Genomic DNA, 25,909 nt, shown 5'->3' on the forward strand with positions numbered 1-25,909 from the left:
AAGTACACCTAGAATTACTTTTCAGGGTCAGTGTTGGACTAACAGATGGAGCACTGGGTTCTCTCTTGATAACAGGTGAGTAAATCGGAATTCGTAGTTTGGCTGATTTTAGAGGAATAACTGTACGTTTCAAAAATGGACACAGAAACTTTTCTGGTGAAAACCACACAATGGATTCCTATGGAAGGAAATACAAGTTACTGGTAAGTACGCTTAGAATTACTTTTCAGGGTCAGTACTGGGCTAAAAGATGCAGCACTGGGTTCTCTCCTGATAACAGGTGAGTAAATCGGAATTCGTAGTTTGGCTGATTTATAGGAATATTTGTACGTATCAAAATTGGACACTAAGAAAATTTTCTGGTGAAAACCACACAATGGATTCTGATGCAAGGAAATACAAGTTACTGGTAAGTACGCTTAGAATTACTTTTCAGGGTCAGTACTAGGCTGAAAGATGCAGCACTGGGTTATCTCCTAATAACAGGAGAGTAAATCAGAATTCGTAGTTCAGCTCATTTTAGAGGAATATTTGTACGTTTCAAAAATGGACACTTAGAAACTTTCCTGCTCAAAACCACACAATGGATTCCTATGGAATGAAATACAAGTTACTGGTAAGTACACCTAGAATTACTTTTCAGGGTCAGTGTTGGACTAACAGATGGAGCACTGGGTTCTCTCCTGATAACAGGCGAGTAAATCAGAATTCGTACTTCGGCTGATTTTAGAGGAATATTTGTAAGTTTCAAAAATGGACACAGAAACTTTTCTGGTGAAAACCACACAATGGATTCCTATGGAAGGAAATACAAGTTACTGGTAAGTACGCTTAGAATTACTTTTCAGGGTCAGTGCTGGGATTAAAGATGCAGCACTGGGTTCTCTCCTGATCACAGGTGAGTAAATCGGAATTAGTAGTTCGGCTGATTTTAGAGGAATATTTGTACGTTTCAAAATTGGACACTTATCTGCTGAAAACCACACAAAGGATTCCTATGGAAGGAAATATAAGTTACTGGTAAGTACGCTTAGAACTACTTCTCAGAGTCAGTGCTATTCTAAAAGATGCAGCACTGGGTTCTCTCCTGATAACAGGTGAGTAAATCGGAATTCGTAGTTCGGCTGATTTTAGAGGAATATTTGTAGGTTTCAAAAACTGGACACTTAGAAACTTTTCTGGTGAAAACCACACAATGGATTCCTATAGAAGGAAATACAAGTTACTGGTAAGTACGCTTAGAATTACTTTTCATGGTCAGTGCTGGACTAAAAGATGCAGCACTGGGTTCTCTCCTGATAACAGGTGAGTAAATCGGAATTCGTAGTTCGGCTGATTTTAGAGGAATATTTGTACGTTTCAAAAATGGACACTTAGAAACTTTTCTGGTGAAAACCACACAATGGATTCCTATAAAAGGAAATACAAGTTACTAGTAAGTACGCTTAGAATTACTTTTCAGGGTCAGTGCTGGACTAAAAGATGCAGCATTGGGTTCTCTTCCAAAAACAGGTGAGTAAATCGGAATTCGTAGTTCGGCTGATTTTAGAAGAATATTTGTACGTATCAAAATTGGACACTAAGAAACTTTTCTGGTGAAAACCACACAATGGATTCCGATGCAAGGAAATACAAGTTACTGGTAAGTACGCTTAGAACTACTTCTCAGAGTCAGTGCTGTTCTAAAAGATGCAGCACTGGGTTCTCTCCTGATAACAGGTGAGTAAATCGGAATTCGTAGTTCGGCTGATTTTAGAGGAATATTTGTACCTTTCAAAATTGGACACTTAGAAACTTTTCTGGTGAAAACCACACAATGGATTCCTATGGAAGAAAAAACAAGTTCCTGGTAAGTATGCTTAGAATTACTTTTCAGGGTCTGTACTGGGCTGAAAGATGTAGCAGCGGGTTCTCTCCTGATAACAGGTGAGTAAATCGGAATTCGTTGTTCGGCTGATTTTAGAGGCATATTTGTGCGTTTCAAAAATGGACTTTTAGAAACTTTTCTGGTGAAAACCACACAATGGATTCCTATGGAAGGAAATACAAGTTATTGGTAAGTACGCTTAGAATTACTTTTCAGAGTCAGTGCTGGTCTAAACCATGCAGCACAGGGTTCTCTCCTGATAACAAGTGAGTAAATCGGAATTTGTAGTTTGGCTGATTTTCTAGGAATATTTGTACGTTTCAAAAATGGACACTTAGAAACTTTTCTGGTGAAAACCACACAATGGATTCCTATGGAAGGAAATACAAGTTACTGGTAAGTACGCTTAGAATTACTTTTCAGCGTCAGTGCTGGTCTAAAAGATGCAGCACTGGGTTCTCTCCTGATAAAAAGTGAGTAAATCAGAATTCGTACTTCGGCTGATTTTAGAGGAATATTTGTACGTATCAAAATTGGACACTAAGAAACTTTTCTGGTGAAAACCACACAATGGATTCCGATTCAAGGAAATACATGTTACTGGTAAGTACGCTCAGAATTACTTTTCAGGGTCAGTACTGGGCTGAAAGATGCAGCACTGGGTTATCTCCTGATAGCAGGACAGTAAATCGGAATTCGTAGTTCAGCTCATTTTAGAGGAATATTTGTAGGTTTCAAAAATGGACACTTAGAAACTTTTCTGCTCAAAACCACACAATGGATTCCTATGGAATGAAACACAAGTTACTGGTAAGTACACTTAGAATTACTTTTCAGGGTCAGTGTTGGACTAAAAGATGGAGCACTGGGTTCTCTCCTGATAACAGTTGAGTAAATCAGAATTCGTACTTCGGCTGATTTTAGAGGAATATTTGTAAGTTTCAAAAATGGACACAGAAACTTTTCTGGTGAAAACCACACAATTGATTCCTATGGAAGGAAATACAAGTTACTGGTAAGTACGCTTAGAAATACTTTTCAGGGTCAGTGCTGGGATTAAAGATGCAGCAGTGGGTTCTCTCCTGATCACAGGTGAGTAAATCGGAATTCGTAGTTCGGCTGATTTTAGAGGAATATTTGTACGTTTCAAAATTAGACACTTATCTGGTAAAAACCACACAAAAGGATTCCAATTGAAGGAAATACAAGTTACTGGTAAGTACACTTAGAATTACTTCTCAGAGTCAGTGCTGGTCTAAAAGATGCAGCACTGGGTTCTCTCCTGATAACAGGTGAGTAAATCGGAATTCGTAGTTTGGCTGATTTTAGAGGAATAACTGTACGTTTCAAAAATGGACACAGAAACTTTTCTGGTGAAAACCACACAATGGATTCCTATGGAAGGAAATACAAGTTACTGGTGAGTACGCTTAGAATTACTTTTCAGGGTCAGTGCTGGGCTAAAAGATGAAGCACTGGGTTCTCTCCTGATAACAGGTGAGTAAATCGAAATTCGTAGTTCGGCTGATTTATAGGAATATTTGTACGTATCAAAATTGGACACTAAGAAACTTTTCTGGTGAAAACCACACAATGGATTCTGATGCAAGGAAATACAAGTTACTGGTAAGTACGCTTAGAATTACTTTTCAGGGTCAGTACTAGGCTGAAAGATGCAGCACTGGGTTATCTCCTAATAACAGGAGAGTATATCAGAATTCGTAGTTCAGCTCATTTTAGAGGAATATTTGTACGTTTCAAAAATGGACACTTAGAAACTTTCCTGCTCAAAACCACACAATGGATTCCTATGGAATGAAATACAAGTTACTGGTAAGTACACCTAGAATTACTTTTCAGGGTCAGTGTTGGACTAACAGATGGAGCACTGGGTTCTCTCCTGATAACAGGTGAGTAAATCGGAATTTGTAGTTTGGCTGATTTTAGAGGAATAACTGTACGTTTCAAAAATGGACACAGAAACTTTTCTGGTGAAAACCACACAATGGATTCCTATGGAAGGAAATACAAGTTACTGGTAAGTACGCTTAGAATTACTTTTCAGGGTCAGTGCTGGGCTAAAAGATGAAGCACTGGGTTCTCTCCTGATAACAGGTGAGTAAATCGGAATTCGTAGTTCGGCTGATTTATAGGAATATTTGTACGTATCAAAATTGGACACTAAGAAACTTTTCTGGTGAAAACCACACAATGGATTCTGATGCAAGGAAATACAAGTTACTGGTAAGTACGCTTAGAATTACTTTTCAGGGTCAGTACTAGGCTGAAAGATGCAGCACTGGGTTATCTCCTAATAACAGGAGAGTAAATCAGAATTCGTAGTTCAGCTCATTTTAGAGGAATATTTGTACGTTTCAAAAATGGACACTTAGAAACTTTCCTGCTCAAAACCACACAATGGATTCCTATGGAATGAAATACAAGTGACTGGTAAGTACACCTAGAATTACTTTTCAGGGTCAGTGTTGGACTAACAGATGGAGCACTGGGTTCTCTCCTGATAACAGGTGAGTAAATCAGAATTCGTACTTCGGCTGATTTTAGAGGAATATTTGTAAGTTTCAAAAATGGACACAGAAACTTTTCTGGTGAAAACCACACAATGGATTCCTATGGAAGGAAATACAAGTTACTGGTAAGTACGCTTAGAATTACTTTTCAGGGTCAGTGCTGGGATTAAAGATGCAGCACTGGGTTCTCTCCTGATCACAGGTGAGTAAATCGGAATTAGTAGTTCGGCTGATTTTAGAGGAATATTTGTATGTTTCAAAATTGGACACTTATCTGCTGAAAACCACACAAAGGATTCCTATGGAAGGAAATATAAGTTACTGGTAAGTACGCTTAGAACTACTTCTCAGAGTCAGTGCTATTCTAAAAGATGCAGCACTGGGTTCTCTCCTGATAACAGGTGAGTAAATCGGAATTCGTAGTTCGGCTGATTTTAGAGGAATATTTGTACGTTTCAAAAACTGGATACTTAGAAACTTTTCTGGTGAAAACCACACAATGGATTCCTATGGAAGGAAATACAAGTTACTGGTAAGTACGCTTAGAATTACTTTTCATGGTCAGTGCTGGACTAAAAGATGCAGCACTGGGTTCTCTCCTGATAACAGGTGAGTAAATCGGAATTCGTAGTTCGGCTGATTTTAGAGGAATATTTGTACGTTTCAAAAATGGACACTTAGAAACTTTTCTGGTGAAAACCTCACAATGGATTCCTATAAAAGGAAATTCAAGTTACTAGTAAGTACGCTTAGAATTACTTTTCAGGGTCAGTGCTGGGCTGAAAGATGCAGCACTGGGTTCTCTCCTGATAACAGGTGAGTAAATCGGAATTTGTAGTTCGGCTGATTTTAGAGGAATATTTGTACGTTTCAAAATTGGACACTTATCTGGTGAAAACCACACAAAAGGATTCCAATGGAAGGAAATACAAGTTACTGGTAAGTACGCTTAGAATTACTTTTCAGGGTCAGTGCTGGGCTAAAAGATGCAGCACTGGGTTCTCTCCTGATAACAGGTGAGTAAATCAGAATTCGTTGGTCGGCTGATTTTAGAGGAATATTTGTACGTTTCAAAATTGGACACTTATCTGGTGAAAACCACACAAAAGGATTCCAATGGAAGGAAATACAAGTTACTGGTAAGTACGCTTAGAATTACTTCTCAGAGTCAGTGCTGGTCTAAAAGATGCAGCACTGGGTTCTCTCCTGATAATAGGTGAGTAAATCGGAATTTGTAGTTCGGCTGATTTTAGAGGAATATTTGTAAGTTTCAAAAATGGACACTTAGAAACTTTTCTGGTGAAAACCACACAATGGATTCCTATGGAAGGAAATACAAGTTACTGGTAAGTACGCTTAGAATTACTTTTCAGAGTCAGTGCTGGTCTAAACCATGCAGCACTGGGTTCTCTCCTGATAACAAGTGAGTAAATCGGAATTTGTAGTTTGGCTGATTTTATAGGAATATTTGTACGTTTCAAAAATGGACACTTAGAAACTTTTCTGGTGAAAACCACACAATGGATTCCTATGGAAGGAAATACAAGTTACTGGTAAGTACGCTTAGAATTACTTTTCAGCGTCAGTGCTGGTCTAAAAGATGCAGCACTGGGTTCTCTCCTGATAAAAGGTGAATAAATCAGAATTCGTACTTCGGCTGATTTTAGAGGAATATTTGTACGTATCAAAATTGGACACTAAGAAACTTTTCTGGTGAAAACCACACAATGGATTCCGATGCAAGGAAATACATGTTACTGGTAAGTACGCTCAGAATTACTTTTCAGGGTCAGTACTGGGCTGAAAGATGCAGCACTGGGTTATCTCCTGATAGCAGGACAGTAAATCGGAATTCGTAGTTCAGCTCATTTTAGAGGAATATTTGTAGGTTTCAAAAATGGACACTTAGAAACTTTTCTGCTCAAAACCACACAATGGATTCCTATGGAATGAAACACAAGTTACTGGTAAGTACACTTAGAATTACTTTTCAGGGTCAGTGTTGGACTAAAAGATGGAGCACTGGGTTCTCTCCTGATAACAGTTGAGTAAATCAGAATTCGTACTTCGGCTGATTTTAGAGGAATATTTGTAAGTTTCAAAAATGGACACAGAAACTTTTCTGGTGAAAACCACACAATTGATTCCTATGGAAGGAAATACAAGTTACTGGTAAGTACGCTTAGAAATACTTTTCAGGGTCAGTGCTGGGATTAAAGATGCAGCAGTGGGTTCTCTCCTGATCACAGGTGAGTAAATCGGAATTCGTAGTTCGGCTGATTTTAGAGGAATATTTGTACGTTACAAAATTAGACACTTATCTGGTAAAAACCACACAAAAGGATTCCAATTGAAGGAAATACAAGTTACTGGTAAGTACACTTAGAATTACTTCTCAGAGTCAGTGCTGGTCTAAAAGATGCAGCACTGGGTTCTCTCCTGATAACAGGTGAGTAAATCGGAATTCGTAGTTTGGCTGATTTTAGAGGAATAACTGTACGTTTCAAAAATGGACACAGAAACTTTTCTGGTGAAAACCACACAATGGATTCCTATGGAAGGAAATACAAGTTACTGGTGAGTACGCTTAGAATTACTTTTCAGGGTCAGTGCTGGGCTAAAAGATGAAGCACTGGGTTCTCTCCTGATAACAGGTGAGTAAATCGAAATTCGTAGTTCGGCTGATTTATAGGAATATTTGTACGTATCAAAATTGGACACTAAGAAACTTTTCTGGTGAAAACCACACAATGGATTCTGATGCAAGGAAATACAAGTTACTGGTAAGTACGCTTAGAATTACTTTTCAGGGTCAGTACTAGGCTGAAAGATGCAGCACTGGGTTATCTCCTAATAACAGGAGAGTAAATCAGAATTCGTTGTTCAGCTCATTTTAGAGGAATATTTGTACGTTTCAAAAATGGACACTTAGAAACTTTCCTGCTCAAAACCACACAATGGATTCCTATGGAATGAAATACAAGTTACTGGTAAGTACACCTAGAATTACTTTTCAGGGTCAGTGTTGGACTAACAGATGGAGCACTGGGTTCTCTCCTGATAACAGGTGAGTAAATCGGAATTCGTAGTTTGGCTGATTTTAGAGGAATAACTGTACGTTTCAAAAATGGACACAGAAACTTTTCTGGTGAAAACCACACAATGGATTCCTATGGAAGGAAATACAAGTTACTGGTAAGTATGCTTAGAATTACTTTTCAGGGTCAGTGCTGGGCTAAAAGATGAAGCACTGGGTTCTCTCCTGATAACAGGTGAGTAAATCGGAATTCGTAGTTCGGCTGATTTATAGGAATATTTGTACGTATCAAAATTGGACACTAAGAAACTTTTCTGGTGAAAACCACACAATGGATTCTGATGCAAGGAAATACAAGTTACTGGTAAGTACGCTTAGAATTACTTTTCAGGGTCAGTACTAGGCTGAAAGATGCAGCACTGGGTTATCTCCTAATAACAGGAGAGTAAATCAGAATTCGTAGTTCAGCTCATTTTAGAGGAATATTTGTACGTTTCAAAAATGGACACTTAGAAACTTTCCTGCTCAAAACCACACAATGGATTCCTATGGAATGAAATACAAGTGACTGGTAAGTACACCTAGAATTACTTTTCAGGGTCAGTGTTGGACTAACAGATGGAGCACTGGGTTCTCTCCTGATAACAGGTGAGTAAATCAGAATTCGTACTTCGGCTGATTTTAGAGGAATATTTGTAAGTTTCAAAAATGGACACAGAAACTTTTCTGGTGAAAACCACACAATGGATTCCTATGGAAGGAAATACAAGTTACTGGTAAGTACGCTTAGAATTACTTTTCAGGGTCAGTGCTGGGATTAAAGATGCAGCACTGGGTTCTCTCCTGATCACAGGTGAGTAAATCGGAATTAGTAGTTCGGCTGATTTTAGAGGAATATTTGTACGTTTCAAAATTGGACACTTATCTGCTGAAAACCACACAAAGGATTCCTATGGAAGGAAATATAAGTTACTGGTAAGTACGCTTAGAACTACTTCTCAGAGTCAGTGCTATTCTAAAAGATGCAGCACTGGGTTCTCTCCTGATAACAGGTGAGTAAATCGGAATTCGTAGTTCGGCTGATTTTAGAGGAATATTTGTACGTTTCAAAAACTGGACACTTAGAAACTTTTCTGGTGAAAACCACACAATGGATTCCTATGGAAGGAAATACAAGTTACTGGTAAGTACACTTAGAATTACTTTTCATGGTCAGTGCTGGACTAAAAGATGCAGCACTGGGTTCTCTCCTGATAACAGGTGAGTAAATCGGAATTCGTAGTTCGGCTGATTTTAGAGGAATATTTGTACGTTTCAAAAATGGACACTTAGAAACTTTTCTGGTGAAAACCACACAATGGATTCCTATAAAAGGAAATACAAGTTACTAGTAAGTACGCTTAGAATTACTTTTAAGGGTCAGTGCTGGGCTGAAAGATGCAGCACTGGGTTCTCTCCTGATAACAGGTGAGTAAATCGGAATTTGTAGTTCGGCTGATTTTAGAGGAATATTTGTACGTTTCAAAATTGGACACTTATCTGGTGAAAACCACACAAAAGGATTCCAATGGAAGGAAATACAAGTTACTGGTAAGTACGCTTAGAATTACTTTTCAGGGTCAGTGCTGGGCTAAAAGATGCAGCACTGGGTTCTCTCCTGATAACAGGTGAGTAAATCAGAATTCGTTGGTCGGCTGATTTTAGAGGAATATTTGTACGTTTCAAAATTGGACACTTATCTGGTGAAAACCACACAAAAGGATTCCAATGGAAGGAAATACAAGTTACTGGTAAGTACGCTTAGAATTACTTCTCAGAGTCAGTGCTGGTCTAAAAGATGCAGCACTGGGTTCTCTCCTGATAATAGGTGAGTAAATCGGAATTTGTAGTTCGGCTGATTTTAGAGGAATATTTGTAAGTTTCAAAAATAAACACTTAGAAACTTTTCTGGTGAAAACCACACAATGGATTCCTATGGAAGGAAATACAAGTTACTGGTAAGTACGCTTAGAATTACTTTTCAGAGTCAGTGCTGGTCTAAACCATGCAGCACTGGGTTCTCTCCTGATAACAAGTGAGTAAATCGGAATTTGTAGTTTGGCTGATTTTATAGGAATATTTGTACGTTTCAAAAATGGACACTTTAAAACTTTTATGGTGAAAACCACACAATGGATTCCTATGGAAGGAAATACAAGTTACTGGTAAGTACGCTTGTACGCTTAGAATTACTTTTCAGCGTCAGTGCTGGTCTAAAAGATGCAGCACTGGGTTTTTCTCCTGATAAAAGGTGAGTAAATCAGAATTCGTACTTCGGCTGATTTTAGAGGAATATTTGTAAGTTTCAAAAATGGACACTTAGAAACTTTTCTGGTGAAAACCTCACAATGGAATCCTATGGAAGGAAATACAAGTTACTGGAAAGTACGCTTAGAATTACTTTTCAGGGTCAGTGCTGGACTAAAAGATGCAGCACTGGGTTCTCTCCTGATAACAGGTGAGTTAATCGGAATTCGTAGTTCGGCTGATTTTAGAGGAATATTTGTACATTTCAAAAATGGACACAGAAACTTTTTTGGTGAAAACCACACAATGGATTCCTATGGAAGGAAATACAAGTTACTGGTAAGTACGCTTAGAATTACTTTTCAGGGTCAGTGCTGGGCTAAAAGATGCAGCACTGGGTTCTCTCCTGATAACAGGTGAGTAAATCGGAATTCGTAGTTCGGCTGATTTTAGAGGAATATTTGTACGTTTTAAAAATGGGCACTTAGAAACTTTTCTGGTGAAAATCACATAATGGGTTCCTATGGAAGGAAATACAAGTTACTGGTAAGTACGCTTAGAATTACTTTTCAGGGTCAGTGCTGGGATTAAAGATGCAGCACTGGGTTCTCTCCTGATCACAGGTGAGTAAATCGGAATTAGTAGTCCGGCTGATTTTAGAGGAATATTTGTACGTTTCAAAATTGGACACTTATCTGCTGAAAACCACACAAAGGATTCCTATGGAAGGAAATATAAGTTACTGGTAAGTACGCTTAGAACTACTTCTCAGAGTCAGTGCTATTCTAAAAGATGCAGCACTGGGTTCTCTCCTGATAACAGGTGAGTAAATCGGAATTCGTAGTTCGGCTGATTTTAGAGGAATATTTGTACGTTTCAAAAACTGGACACTTAGAAACTTTTCTGGTGAAAACCACACAATGGATTCCTATGGAAGGAAATACAAGTTACTGGTAAGTACGCTTAGAACTACTTCTCAGAGTCAGTGCTATTCTAAAAGATGCAGCACTGGGTTCTCTCCTGATAACAGGTGAGTAAATCGGAATTCGTAGTTCGGCTGATTTTAGAGGAATATTTGTACGTTTCAAAAACTGGACACTTAGAAACTTTTCTGGTGAAAACCACACAATGGATTCCTATGGAAGGAAATACAAGTTACTGGTAAGTACGCTTAGAATTATTTTTCATGGTCAGTGCTGGACTAAAAGATGCAGCACTGGGTTCTCTCCTGATAACAGGTGAGTAAATCGTAATTCGTAGTTCGGCTGATTTTAGAGGAATATTTGTACGTTTCAAAAATGGGCACTTAGAAACTTTTCTGGTGAAAACCGCACAATGGATTCCTATGGAATGAAATACAAGTTACTGGTAAGTACGCTTAGAAAATACTTTTCAGGGACTGTGCTGGACTAAAAGATGCAGCACTGGGTTCTCTCCTGATAACAGGTGAGTAAATCGGAATTCGTAGTTCGGCTGATTTTAGAGGAATATTTGTACGTTTCAAAAATGGACACTTAGAAACTTTTCTGGTGAAAACCACACAATGGATTCCTATAAAAGGAAATACAAGTTACTAGTAAGTACGCTTAGAATTACTTTTCAGGGTCAGTGCTGGACTAAAAGATGCAGCATTGGGTTCTCTTCCGATAACAGGTGAGTAAATCGGAATTCATAGTTCAGCTGATTTTAGAGGAATATTTGTACGTATCAAAATTGGACACTAAGAAACTTTTCTGGTGAAAACCACACAATGGATTCCGATGCAAGGAAATACAAGTTACTGGTAAGTACGCTTAGAATTACTTTTCAGGGTCAGTACTGGACTGAAAGATGCAGCACTGGGTTATCTCCTGATAACAGGAGAGTAAATCGGAATTCGTAGTTCAACTCATTTTAGAGGAATATTGTACGTTTCAAAAATGGACACTTAGAAACTTTTCTGCTCAAAACCACACAATGGATTCCTATGGAATGAAATACAAGTTACTGGTAAGTACACTTAGAATTACTTTTCAGGGTCAGTGTTGGACTAAAAGATGGAGCACTGGGTTCTCTCCTGATAACAGGTGAGTAAATCAGAATTCATACTTCAGCTGATTTTAGAGGAATATTTGTAAGTTTCAAAAATGGACACAAAAACTTTTCTGGTGAAAACCACACAATGGATTCCTATGGAAGGAAATACAAGTTACTGGTAAGTACGCTTAGAATTACTTTTCAGGGTCTGTGCTGGGATTAAAGATGCAGCACTGGGTTCTCTCCTGATCACAGGTGAGTAAATCGGAATTAGTAGTTCGGCTGATTTTAGAGGAATATTTGTACGTTTCAAAATTGGACACTTATCTGGTGAAAACCACACAAAGGATTCCTATGGAAGGAAATATAAGTTACTGGTAAGTACGCTTAGAACTACTTCTCAGAGTCAGTGCTGTTCTAAAAGATGCAGCACTGGGTTCTCTCCTGATAACAGGTGAGTAAATCGGAATTCGTAGTTCGGCTGATTTTAGAGGAATATTTGTACCTTTCAAAATTGGACACTTAGAAACTTTTCTGGTGAAAACCACACAATGGATTCCTATGGAAGAAAAAACAAGTTCCTGGTAAGTATGCTTAGAATTACTTTTCAGGGTCTGTACTGGGCTGAAAGATGTAGCAGCGGGTTCTCTCCTGATAACAGGTGAGTAAATCGGAATTCGTTGTTCGGCTGATTTTAGAGGCATATTTGTACGTTTCAAAAATGGACACTTAGAAACTTTTCTGGTGAAAACCACACAATGGATTCCTATGGAAGGAAATACAAGTTATTGGTAAGTACGCTTAGAATTACTTTTCAGAGTCAGTGCTGGTCTAAACCATGCAGCACAGGGTTCTCTCCTGATAACAAGTGAGTAAATCGGAATTTGTAGTTTGGCTGATTTTCTAGGAATATTTGTACGTTTCAAAAATGGACACTTAGAAACTTTTCCGGTGAAAACCACACAATGGATTCCTATGGAAGGAAATACAAGTTACTGGTAAGTACGCTTAGAATTACTTTTCAGCGTCAGTGCTGGTCTAAAAGATGCAGCACTGGGTTCTCTCCTGATAAAAGGTGAGTAAATCAGAATTCGTACTTCGGCTGATTTTAGAGGAATATTTGTACGTATCAAAATTGGACACTAAGAAACTTTTCTGGTGAAAACCACACAATGGATTCCGATGCAAGGAAATACATGTTACTGGTAAGTACGCTCAGAATTACTTTTCAGGGTCAGTACTGGGCTGAAAGATGCAGCACAGGGTTATCTCCTGATAGCAGGACAGTAAATCGGAATTCGTAGTTCAGCTCATTTTAGAGGAATATTTGTAGGTTTCAAAAATGGACACTTAGAAACTTTTCTGCTCAAAACCACACAATGGATTCCTATGGAATGAAACACAAGTTACTGGTAAGTACACTTAGAATTACTTTTCAGGGTCAGTGTTGGACTAAAAGATGGAGCACTGGGTTCTCTCCTGATAACAGTTGAGTAAATCAGAATTCGTACTTCGGCTGATTTTAGAGGAATATTTGTAAGTTTCAAAAATGGACACAGAATCTTTTCTGGTGAAAACCACACAATTGATTCCTATGGAAGGAAATACAAGTTACTGGTAAGTACGCTTAGAAATACTTTTCAGGGTCAGTACTGGACTGAAAGATGCAGCACTGGGTTATCTCCTGATAACAGGAGAGTAAATCGGAATTCGTAGTTCAACTCATTTTAGAGGAATATTGTACGTTTCAAAAATGGACACTTAGAAACTTTTCTGCTCAAAACCACACAATGGATTCCTATGGAATGAAATACAAGTTACTGGTAAGTACACTTAGAATTACTTTTCAGGGTCAGTGTTGGACTAAAAGATGGAGCACTGGGTTCTCTCCTGATAACAGGTGAGTAAATCAGAATTCATACCTCAGCTGATTTTAGAGGAATATTTGTAAGTTTCAAAAATGGACACAAAAACTTTTCTGGTGAAAACCACACAATGGATTCCTATGGAAGGAAATACAAGTTACTGGTAAGTACGCTTAGAATTACTTTTCAGGGTCTGTGCTGGGATTAAAGATGCAGCACTGGGTTCTCTCCTGATCACAGGTGAGTAAATCGGAATTAGTAGTTCGGCTGATTTTAGAGGAATATTTGTACGTTTCAAAATTGGACACTTATCTGGTGAAAACCACACAAAGGATTCCTATGGAAGGAAATATAAGTTACTGGTAAGTACGCTTAGAACTACTTCTCAGAGTCAGTGCTGTTCTAAAAGATGCAGCACTGGGTTCTCTCCTGATAACAGGTGAGTAAATCGGAATTCGTAGTTCGGCTGATTTTAGAGGAATATTTGTACCTTTCAAAATTGGACACTTAGAAACTTTTCTGGTGAAAACCACACAATGGATTCCTATGGAAGAAAAAACAAGTTCCTGGTAAGTATGCTTAGAATTACTTTTCAGGGTCTGTACTGGGCTGAAAGATGTAGCAGCGGGTTCTCTCCTGATAACAGGTGAGTAAATCGGAATTCGTTGTTCGGCTGATTTTAGAGGCATATTTGTACGTTTCAAAAATGGACACTTAGAAACTTTTCTGGTGAAAACCACACAATGGATTCCTATGGAAGGAAATACAAGTTATTGGTAAGTACGCTTAGAATTACTTTTCAGAGTCAGTGCTGGTCTAAACCATGCAGCACAGGGTTCTCTCCTGATAACAAGTGAGTAAATCGGAATTTGTAGTTTGGCTGATTTTCTAGGAATATTTGTACGTTTCAAAAATGGACACTTAGAAACTTTTCCGGTGAAAACCACACAATGGATTCCTATGGAAGGAAATACAAGTTACTGGTAAGTACGCTTAGAATTACTTTTCAGCGTCAGTGCTGGTCTAAAAGATGCAGCACTGGGTTCTCTCCTGATAAAAGGTGAGTAAATCAGAATTCGTACTTCGGCTGATTTTAGAGGAATATTTGTACGTATCAAAATTGGACACTAAGAAACTTTTCTGGTGAAAACCACACAATGGATTCCGATGCAAGGAAATACATGTTACTGGTAAGTACGCTCAGAATTACTTTTCAGGGTCAGTACTGGGCTGAAAGATGCAGCACTGGGTTATCTCCTGATAGCAGGACAGTAAATCGGAATTCGTAGTTCAGCTCATTTTAGCGGAATATTTGTAGGTTTCAAAAATGGACACTTAGAAACTTTTCTGCTCAAAACCACACAATGGATTCCTATGGAATGAAACACAAGTTACTGGTAAGTACACTTAGAATTACTTTTCAGGGTCAGTGTTGGACTAAAAGATGGAGCACTGGGTTCTCTCCTGATAACAGTTGAGTAAATCAGAATTCGTACTTCGGCTGATTTTAGAGGAATATTTGTAAGTTTCAAAAATGGACACAGAATCTTTTCTGGTGAAAACCACACAATTGATTCCTATGGAAGGAAATACAAGTTACTGGTAAGTACGCTTAGAAATACTTTTCAGGGTCAGTGCTGGGATTAAAGATGCAGCAGTGGGTTCTCTCCTGATCACAGGTGAGTAAATCGGAATTCGTAGTTCGGCTGATTTTAGAGGAATATTTGTACGTTTCAAAATTAGACACTTATCTGGTAAAAACCACACAAAAGGATTCCAATTGAAGGAAATACAAGTTACTGGTAAGTACACTTAGAATTACTTCTCAGAGTCAGTGCTGGTCTAAAAGATGCAGCACTGGGTTCTCTCCTGATAACAGGTGAGTAAATCGGAATTCGTAGTTTGGCTGATTTTAGAGGAATAACTGTACGTTTCAAAAATGGACACAGAAACTTTTCTGGTGAAAACCACACAATGGATTCCTATGGAAGGAAATACAAGTTACTGGTAAGTACGCTTAGAATTACTTTTCAGGGTCAGTGCTGGGCTAAAAGATGAAGCACTGGGTTCTCTCCTGATAACAGGTGAGTAAATCGGAATTCGTAGTTCGGCTGATTTATAGGAATATTTGTACGTATCAAAATTGGACACTAAGAAACTTTTCTGGTGAAAACCACACAATGGATTCTGATGCAAGGAAATACAAGTTACTGGTAAGTACGCTTAGAATTACTTTTCAGGGTCAGTACTAGGCTGAAAGATGCAGCACTGGGTTATCTCCTAATAACAGGAGAGTAAATCAGAATTCGTAGTTCAGCTCATTTTAGAGGAATATTTGTACGTTTCAAAAATTGACACTTAGAAACTTTCCTGCTCAAAACCACACAATGGATTCCTATGGAATGAAATACAAGTTACTGGTAAGTACACCTAGAATTACTTTTCAGGGTCAGTGTTGGACTAACAGATGGAGCACTGGGTTCTCTCTTGATAACAGGTGAGTAAATCGGAATTCGTAGTTTGGCTGATTTTAGAGGAATAACTGTACGTTTCAAAAATGGACACAGAAACTTTTCTGGTGAAAACCACACAATGGATTCCTATGGAAGGAAATACAAGTTACTGGTAAGTACGCTTAGAATTACTTTTCAGGGTCAGTGCTGGGCTAAAAGATGAAGCACTGGGTTCTCTCCTGATAACAGGTGAGTAAATCGGAATTCGTAGTTCGGCTGATTTATAGGAATATTTGTACGTATCAAAATTGGACACTAAGAAACTTTTCTGGTGAAAACCACACAATGGATTCTGATGCAAGGAAATACAAGTTACTGGTAAGTACGCTTAGAATTACTTTTCAGGGTCAGTACTAGGCTGAAAGATGCAGCACTGGGTTATCTCCTAATAACAGGAGAGTAAATCAGAATTCGTAGTTCAGCTCATTTTAGAGGAATATTTGTACGTTTCAAAAATGGACACTTAGAAACTTTCCTGCTCAAAACCACACAATGGATTCCTATGGAATGAAATACAAGTTACTGGTAAGTACACCTAGAATTACTTTTCAGGGTCAGTGTTGGACTAACAGATGGAGCACTGGGTTCTCTCCTGATAACAGGTGAGTAAATCAGAATTCGTACTTCGGCTGATTTTAGAGGAATATTTGTAAGTTTCAAAAATGGACACAGAAACTTTTCTGGTGAAAACCACACAATGGATTCCTATGGAAGGAAATACAAGTTACTGGTAAGTACGCTTAGAATTACTTTTCAGGGTCAGTGCTGGGATTAAAGATGCAGCACTGGGTTCTCTCCTGATCACAGGTGAGTAAATCGGAATTAGTAGTTCGGCTGATTTTAGAGGAATATTTGTACGTTTCAAAATTGGACACTTATCTGCTGAAAACCACACAAAGGATTCCTATGGAAGGAAATATAAGTTACTGGTAAGTACGCTTAGAACTACTTCTCAGAGTCAGTGCTATTCTAAAAGATGCAGCACTGGGTTCTCTCCTGATAACAGGTGAGTAAATCGGAATTCGTAGTTCGGCTGATTTTAGAGGAATATTTGTACGTTTCAAAAACTGGACACTTAGAATCTTTTCTGGTGAAAACCACACAATGGATTCCTATGGAAGGAAATACAAGTTACTGGTAAGTACGCTTAGAATTACTTTTCATGGTCAGTGCTGGACTAAAAGATGCAGCACTGGGTTCTCTCCTGATAACAGGTGAGTAAATCGGAATTCGTAGTTCGGCTGATTTTAGAGGAATATTTGTACGTTTCAAAAATGGACACTTAGAAACTTTTCTGGTGAAAACCACACAATGGATTCCTATAAAAGGAAATACAAGTTACTAGTAAGTACGCTTAGAATTACTTTTCAGGGTCAGTGCTGGACTAAAAGATGCAGCATTGGGTTCTCTTCCGATAACAGGTGAGTAAATCGGAATTCGTAGTTCGGCTGATTTTAGAAGAATATTTGTACGTATCAAAATTGGACACTAAGAAACTTTTCTGGTGAAAACCACACAATGGATTCCGATGCAAGGAAATACAAGTTACTGGTAAGTACGCTTAGAACTACTTCTCAGAGTCAGTGCTGTTCTAAAAGATGCAGCACTGGGTTCTCGCCTGATAACAGGTGAGTAAATCGGAATTCGTAGTTCGGCTGATTTTAGAGGAATATTTGTACCTTTCAAAATTGGACACTTAGAAACTTTTCTGGTGAAAACCACACAATGGATTCCTATGGAAGAAAAAACAAGTTCCTGGTAAGTATGCTTAGAATTACTTTTCAGGGTCTGTACTGGGCTGAAAGATGTAGCAGCGGGTTCTCTCCTGATAACAGGTGAGTAAATCGGAATTCGTTGTTCGGCTGATTTTAGAGGCATATTTGTACGTTTCAAAAATGGACACTTAGAAACTTTTCTGGTGAAAACCACACAATGGATTCCTGTGGAAGGAAATACAAGTTATTGGTAAGTACGCTTAGAATTACTTTTCAGAGTCAGTGCTGGTCTAAACCATGCAGCACAGGGTTCTCTCCTGATAACAAGTGAGTAAATCAGAATTTGTAGTTTGGCTGATTTTCTAGGAATATTTGTACGTTTCAAAAATGGACACTTAGAAACTTTTCTGGTGAAAACCACACAATGGATTCCTATGGAAGGAAATACAAGTTACTGGTAAGTACGCTTAGAATTACTTTTCAGCGTCAGTGCTGGTCTAAAAGATGCAGCACTGGGTTCTCTCCTGATAAAAGGTGAGTAAATCAGAATTCGTACTTCGGCTGATTTTAGAGGAATATTTGTACGTATCAAAATTGGACACTAAGAAACTTTTCTGGTGAAAACCACACAATGGATTCCGATGCAAGGAAATACATGTTACTGGTAAGTACGCTCAGAATTACTTTTCAGGGTCAGTACTGGGCTGAAAGATGCAGCACTGGGTTATCTCCTGATAGCAGGACAGTAAATCGGAATTCGTAGTTCAGCTCATTTTAGAGGAATATTTGTAGGTTTCAAAAATGGACACTTAGAAACTTTTCTGCTCAAAACCACACAATGGATTCCTATGGAATGAAACACAAGTTACTGGTAAGTACACTTAGAATTACATTTCAGGGTCAGTGTTGGACTAAAAGATGGAGCACTGGGTTCTCTCCTGATAACAGTTGAGTAAATCAGAATTCGTACTTCGGCTGATTTTAGAGGAATATTTGTAAGTTTCAAAAATGGACACAGAAACTTTTCTGGTGAAAACCACACAATGGATTCCTATGGAAGGAAATACAAGTTACTGGTAAGTACGCTTAGAATTACTTTTCAGGGTCAGTGCTGGGATTAAAGATGCAGCACTGGGTTCTCTCCTGATCACAGGTGAGTAAATCGGAATTAGTAGTTCGGCTGATTTTAGAGGAATATTTGTACGTTTCAAAATTAGACACTTATCTGCTGAAAACCACACAAAGGATTCCTATGGAAGGAAATATAAGTTACTGGTAAGTACGCTTAGAACTACTTCTCAGAGTCAGTGCTATTCTAAAAGATGCAGCACTGGGTTCTCTCCTGATAACAGGTGAGTAAATCGGAATTCGTAGTTCGGCTGATTTTAGAGGAATATTTGTACGTTTCAAAAACTGGACACTTAGAAACTTTTCTGGTGAAAACCACACAATGGATTCCTATGGAAGGAAATACAAGTTACTGGTAAGTACGCTTAGAATTACTTTTCATGGTCAGTGCTGGACTAAAAGATGCAGCACTGGGTTCTCTCCTGATAACAGGTGAGTAAATCGGAATTCGTAGTTCGGCTGATTTTAGAGGAATATTTGTACGTTTCAAAAATGGACACTTAGAAACTTTTCTGGTGAAAACCACACAATGGATTCCTATAAAAGGAAATACAAGTTACTAGTAAGTACGCTTAGAATTACTTTTCAGGGTCAGTGCTGGACTAAAAGATGCAGCATTGGGTTCTCTTCCGATAACAGGTGAGTAAATCGGAATTCGGAGTTCGGCTGATTTTAGAAGAATATTTGTACGTATCAAAATTGGACACTAAGAAACTTTTCTGGTGAAAACCACACAATGGATTCCGATGCAAGGAAATACAAGTTACTGGTAAGTACGCTTAGAACTACTTCTCAGAGTCAGTGCTGTTCTAAAAGATGCAGCACTGGGTTCTCGCCTGATAACAGGTGAGTAAATCGGAATTCGTAGTTCGGCTGATTTTAGAGGAATATTTGTACCTTTCAAAATTGGACACTTAGAAACTTTTCTGGTGAAAACCACACAATGGATTCCTATGGAAGAAAAAACAAGTTCCTGGTAAGTATGCTTAGAATTACTTTTCAGGGTCTGTACTGGGCTGAAAGATGTAGCAGCGGGTTCTCTCCTGATAACAGGTGAGTAAATCGGAATTCGTTGTTCGGCTGATTTTAGAGGCATATTTGTACGTTTCAAAAATGGACACTTAGAAACTTTTCTGGTGAAAACCACACAATGGATTCCTGTGGAAGGAAATACAAGTTATTGGTAAGTACGCTTAGAATTACTTTTCAGAGTCAGTGCTGGTCTAAACCATGCAGCACAGGGTTCTCTCCTGATAACAAGTGAGTAAATCAGAATTTGTAGTTTGGCTGATTTTCTAGGAATATTTGTACGTTTCAAAAATGGACACTTAGAAACTTTTCTGGTGAAAACCACACAATGGATTCCTATGGAAGGAAATACAAGTTACTGGTAAGTACGCTTAGAATTACTTTTCAGCGTCAGTGCTGGTCTAAAAGATGCAGCACTGGGTTCTCTCCTGATAAAAGGTGAGTAAATCAGAATTCGTACTTCGGCTGATTTTAGAGGAATATTTGTACGTATCAAAATTGGACACTAAGAAACTTTTCTGGTGAAAACCACACAATGGATTCCGATGCAAGGAAATACATGTTACTGGTAAGTACGCTCAGAATTACTTTTCAGGGTCAGTACTGGGCTGAAAGATGCAGCACTGGGTTATCTCCTGATAGCAGGACAGTAAATCGGAATTCGTAGTTCAGCTCATTTTAGAGGAATATTTGTAGGTTTCAAAAATGGACACTTAGAAACTTTTCTGCTCAAAACCACACAATGGATTCCTATGGAATGAAACACAAGTTACTGGTAAGTACACTTAGAATTACTTTTCAGGGTCAGTGTTGGACTAAAAGATGGAGCACTGGGTTCTCTCCTGATAACAGTTGAGTAAATCAGAATTCGTACTTCGGCTGATTTTAGAGGAATATTTGTAAGTTTCAAAAATGGACACAGAAACTTTTCTGGTGAAAACCACACAATGGATTCCTATGGAAGGAAATACAAGTTACTGGTAAGTACGCTTAGAATTACTTTTCAGGGTCAGTGCTGGGATTAAAGATGCAGCACTGGGTTCTCTCCTGATCACAGGTGAGTAAATCGGAATTAGTAGTTCGGCTGATTTTAGAGGAATATTTGTACGTTTCAAAATTGGACACTTATCTGCTGAAAACCACACAAAGGATTCCTATGGAAGGAAATATAAGTTACTGGTAAGTACGCTTAGAACTACTTCTCAGAGTCAGTGCTATTCTAAAAGATGCAGCACTGGGTTCTCTCCTGATAACAGGTGAGTAAATCGGAATTCGTAGTTCGGCTGATTTTAGAGGAATATTTGTACGTTTCAAAAACTGGACACTTAGAAACTTTTCTGGTGAAAACCACACAATGGATTCCTATGGAAGGAAATACAAGTTACTGGTAAGTACGCTTAGAATTACTTTTCATGGTCAGTGCTGGACTAAAAGATGCAGCACTGGGTTCTCTCCTGATAACAGGTGAGTAAATCGGAATTCGTAGTTCGGCTGATTTTAGAGGAATATTTGTACGTTTCAAAAATGGACACTTAGAAACTTTTCTGGTGAAAACCACACAATGGATTCCTATAAAAGGAAATACAAGTTACTAGTAAGTACGCTTAGAATTACTTTTCAGGGTCAGTGCTGGACTAAAAGATGCAGCATTGGGTTCTCTTCCGATAACAGGTGAGTAAATCGGAATTCGTAGTTCGGCTGATTTTAGAAGAATATTTGTACGTATCAAAATTGGACACTAAGAAACTTTTCTGGTGAAAACCACACAATGGATTCCGATGCAAGGAAATACAAGTTACTGGTAAGTACGCTTAGAACTACTTCTCAGAGTCAGTGCTGTTCTAAAAGATGCAGCACTGGGTTCTCGCCTGATAACAGGTGAGTAAATCGGAATTCGTAGTTCGGCTGATTTTAGAGGAATATTTGTACCTTTCAAAATTGGACACTTAGAAACTTTTCTGGTGAAAACCACACAATGGATTCCTATGGAAGAAAAAACAAGTTCCTGGTAAGTATGCTTAGAATTACTTTTCAGGGTCTGTACTGGGCTGAAAGATGTAGCAGCGGGTTCTCTCCTGATAACAGGTGAGTAAATCGGAATTCGTTGTTCGGCTGATTTTAGAGGCATATTTGTACGTTTCAAAAATGGACACTTAGAAACTTTTCTGGTGAAAACCACACAATGGATTCCTATGGAAGGAAATACAAGTTATTGGTAAGTACGCTTAGAATTACTTTTCAGAGTCAGTGCTGGTCTAAACCATGCAGCACAGGGTTCTCTCCTGATAACAAGTGAGTAAATCAGAATTTGTAGTTTGGCTGATTTTCTAGGAATATTTGTACGTTTCAAAAATGGACACTTAGAAACTTTTCTGGTGAAAACCACACAATGGATTCCTATGGAAGGAAATACAAGTTACTGGTAAGTACGCTTAGAATTACTTTTCAGCGTCAGTGCTGGTCTAAAAGATGCAGCACTGGGTTCTCTCCTGATAAAAGGTGAGTAAATCAGAATTCGTACTTCGGCTGATTTTAGAGGAATATTTGTACGTATCAAAATTGGACACTAAGAAACTTTTCTGGTGAAAACCACACAATGGATTCCGATGCAAGGAAATACATGTTACTGGTAAGTACGCTCAAAATTACTTTTCAGGGTCAGTACTGGGCTGAAAGATGCAGCACTGGGTTATCTCCTGATAGCAGGACAGTAAATCGGAATTCGTAGTTCAGCTCATTTTAGAGGAATATTTGTAGGTTTCAAAAATGGACACTTAGAAACTTTTCTGCTCAAAACCACATAATGGATTCCTATGGAATGAAACACAAGTTACTGGTAAGTACACTTAGAATTACTTTTCAGGGTCAGTGTTGGACTAAAAGATGGAGCACTGGGTTCTCTCCTGATAACAGTTGAGTAAATCAGAATTCGTACTTCGGCTGATTTTAGAGGAATATTTGTAAGTTTCAAAAATGGACACAGAAACTTTTCTGGTGAAAACCACACAATTGATTCCTATGGAAGGAAATACAAGTTACTGGTAAGTACGCTTAGAAATACTTTTCAGGGTCAGTGCTGGGATTAAAGATGCAGCAGTGGGTTCTCTCCTGATCACAGGTGAGTAAATCGGAATTCGTAGTTCGGCTGATTTTAGAGGAATATTTGTACGTTTCAAAATTAGACACTTATCTGGTAAAAACCACACAAAAGGATTCCAATTGAAGGAAATACAAGTTACTGGTAAGTACACTTAGAATTACTTCTCAGAGTCAGTGCTGGTCTAAAAGATGCAGCACTGGGTTCTCTCCTGATAACAGGTGAGTAAATCGGAATTCGTAGTTTGGCTGATTTTAGAGGAATAACTGTACGTTTCAAAAATGGACACAGAAACTTTTCTGGTGAAAACCACACAATGGATTCCTATGGAAGGAAATACAAGTTACTGGTAAGTACGCTTAGAATTACTTTTCAGGGTCAGTACTAGGCTGAAAGATGCAGCACTGGGTTATCTCCTAATAACAGGAGAGTAAATCAGAATTCGTAGTTCAGCTCATTTTAGAGGAATATTTGTACGTTTCAAAAATGGACACTTAGAAACTTTCCTGCTCAAAACCACACAATGGATTCCTATGGAATGAAATACAAGTTACTGGTAAGTACACCTAGAATTACTTTTCAGGGTCAGTGTTGGACTAACAGATGGAGCACTGGGTTCTCTCCTGATAACAGGTGAGTAAATCGGAATTCGTAGTTTGGCTGATTTTAGAGGAATAACTGTACGTTTCAAAAATGGACACAGAAACTTTTCTGGTGAAAACCACACAATGGATTCCTATGGAAGGAAATACAAGTTACTGGTAAGTACGCTTAGAATTACTTTTCAGGGTCAGTGCTGGGCTAAAAGATGAAGCACTGGGTTCTCTCCTGATAACAGGTGAGTAAATCGGAATTCGTAGTTCGGCTGATTTATAGGAATATTTGTACGTATCAAAATTGGACACTAAGAAACTTTTCTGGTGAAAACCACACAATGGATTCTGATGCAAGGAAATACAAGTTACTGGTAAGTACGCATAGAATTACTTTTCAGGGTCAGTACTAGGCTGAAAGATGCAGCACTGGGTTATCTCCTAATAACAGGAGAGTAAATCAGAATTCGTAGTTCAGCTCATTTTAGAGGAATATTTGTACGTTTCAAAAATGGACACTTAGAAACTTTCCTGCTCAAAACCACACAATGGATTCCTATGGAATGAAATACAAGTTACTGGTAAGTACACCTAGAATTACTTTTCAGGGTCAGTGTTGGACTAACAGATGGAGCACTGGGTTCTCTCCTGATAACAGGTGAGTAAATCAGAATTCGTACTTCGGCTGATTTTAGAGGAATATTTGTAAGTTTCAAAAATGGACATAGAAACTTTTCTGGTGAAAACCACACAATGGATTCCTATGGAAGGAAATACAAGTTACTGGTAAGTACGCTTAGAATTACTTTTCAGGGTCAGTGCTGGGATTAAAGATGCAGCACTGGGTTCTCTCCTGATCACAGGTGAGTAAATCGGAATTAGTAGTTCGGCTGATTTTAGAGGAATATTTGTACGTTTCAAAATTGGACACTTATCTGCTGAAAACCACACAAAGGATTCCTATGGAAGGAAATATAAGTTACTGGTAAGTACGCTTAGAACTGCTTCTCAGAGTCAGTGCTATTCTAAAAGATGCAGCACTGGGTTCTCTCCTGATAACAGGTGAGTAAATCGGAATTCGTAGTTCGGCTGATTTTAGAGGAATATTTGTACGTTTCAAAAACTGGACACTTAGAAACTTTTCTGGTGAAAACCACACAATGGATTCCTATGGAAGGAAATACAAGTTACTGGTAAGTACGCTTAGAATTACTTTTCATGGTCAGTGCTGGACTAAAAGATGCAGCACTGGGTTCTCTTCCGATAACAGGTGAGTAAATCGGAATTCGTAGTTCGGCTGATTTTAGAAGAATATTTGTACGTATCAAAATTGGACACTAAGAAACTTTTCTGGTGAAAACCACACAATGGATTCCGATGCAAGGAAATACAAGTTACTGGTAAGTACGCTTAGAACTACTTCTCAGAGTCAGTGCTGTTCTAAAAGATGCAGCACTGGGTTCTCGCCTGATAACAGGTGAGTAAATCGGAATTCGTAGTTCGGCTGATTTTAGAGGAATATTTGTACCTTTCAAAATTGGACACTTAGAAACTTTTCTGGTGAAAACCACACAATGGATTCCTATGGAAGAAAAAACAAGTTCCTGGTAAGTATGCTTAGAATTACTTTTCAGGGTCTGTACTGGGCTGAAAGATGTAGCAGCAGGTTCTCTCCTGATAACAGGTGAGTAAATCGGAATTCGTTGTTCGGCTGATTTTAGAGGCATATTTGTACGTTTCAAAAATGGACACTTAGAAACTTTTCTGGTGAAAACCACACAATGGATTCCTATGGAAGGAAATACAAGTTATTGGTAAGTACGCTTAGAATTACTTTTCAGAGTCAGTGCTGGTCTAAACCATGCAGCACAGGGTTCTCTCCTGATAACAAGTGAGTAAATCGGAATTTGTAGTTTGGCTGATTTTCTAGGAATATTTGTACGTTTCAAAAATGGACACTTAGAAACTTTTCTGGTGAAAACCACACAATGGATTCCTATGGAAGGAAATACAAGTTACTGGTAAGTACGCTTAGAATTACTTTTCAGCGTCAGTGCTGGTCTAAAAGATGCAGCACTGGGTTCTCTCCTGATAAAAGGTGAGTAAATCAGAATTCGTACTTCGGCTGATTTTAGAGGAATATTTGTACGTATCAAAATTGGACACTAAGAAACTTTTCTGGTGAAAACCACACAATGGATTCCGATGCAAGGAAATACATGTTACTGGTAA

Source organism: Triturus cristatus, chromosome 1_1, assembly GCF_964204655.1.
Source record: "Triturus cristatus chromosome 1_1, aTriCri1.1, whole genome shotgun sequence".
NCBI classification, from domain to species: Eukaryota; Metazoa; Chordata; class Amphibia; order Caudata; family Salamandridae; genus Triturus; species Triturus cristatus.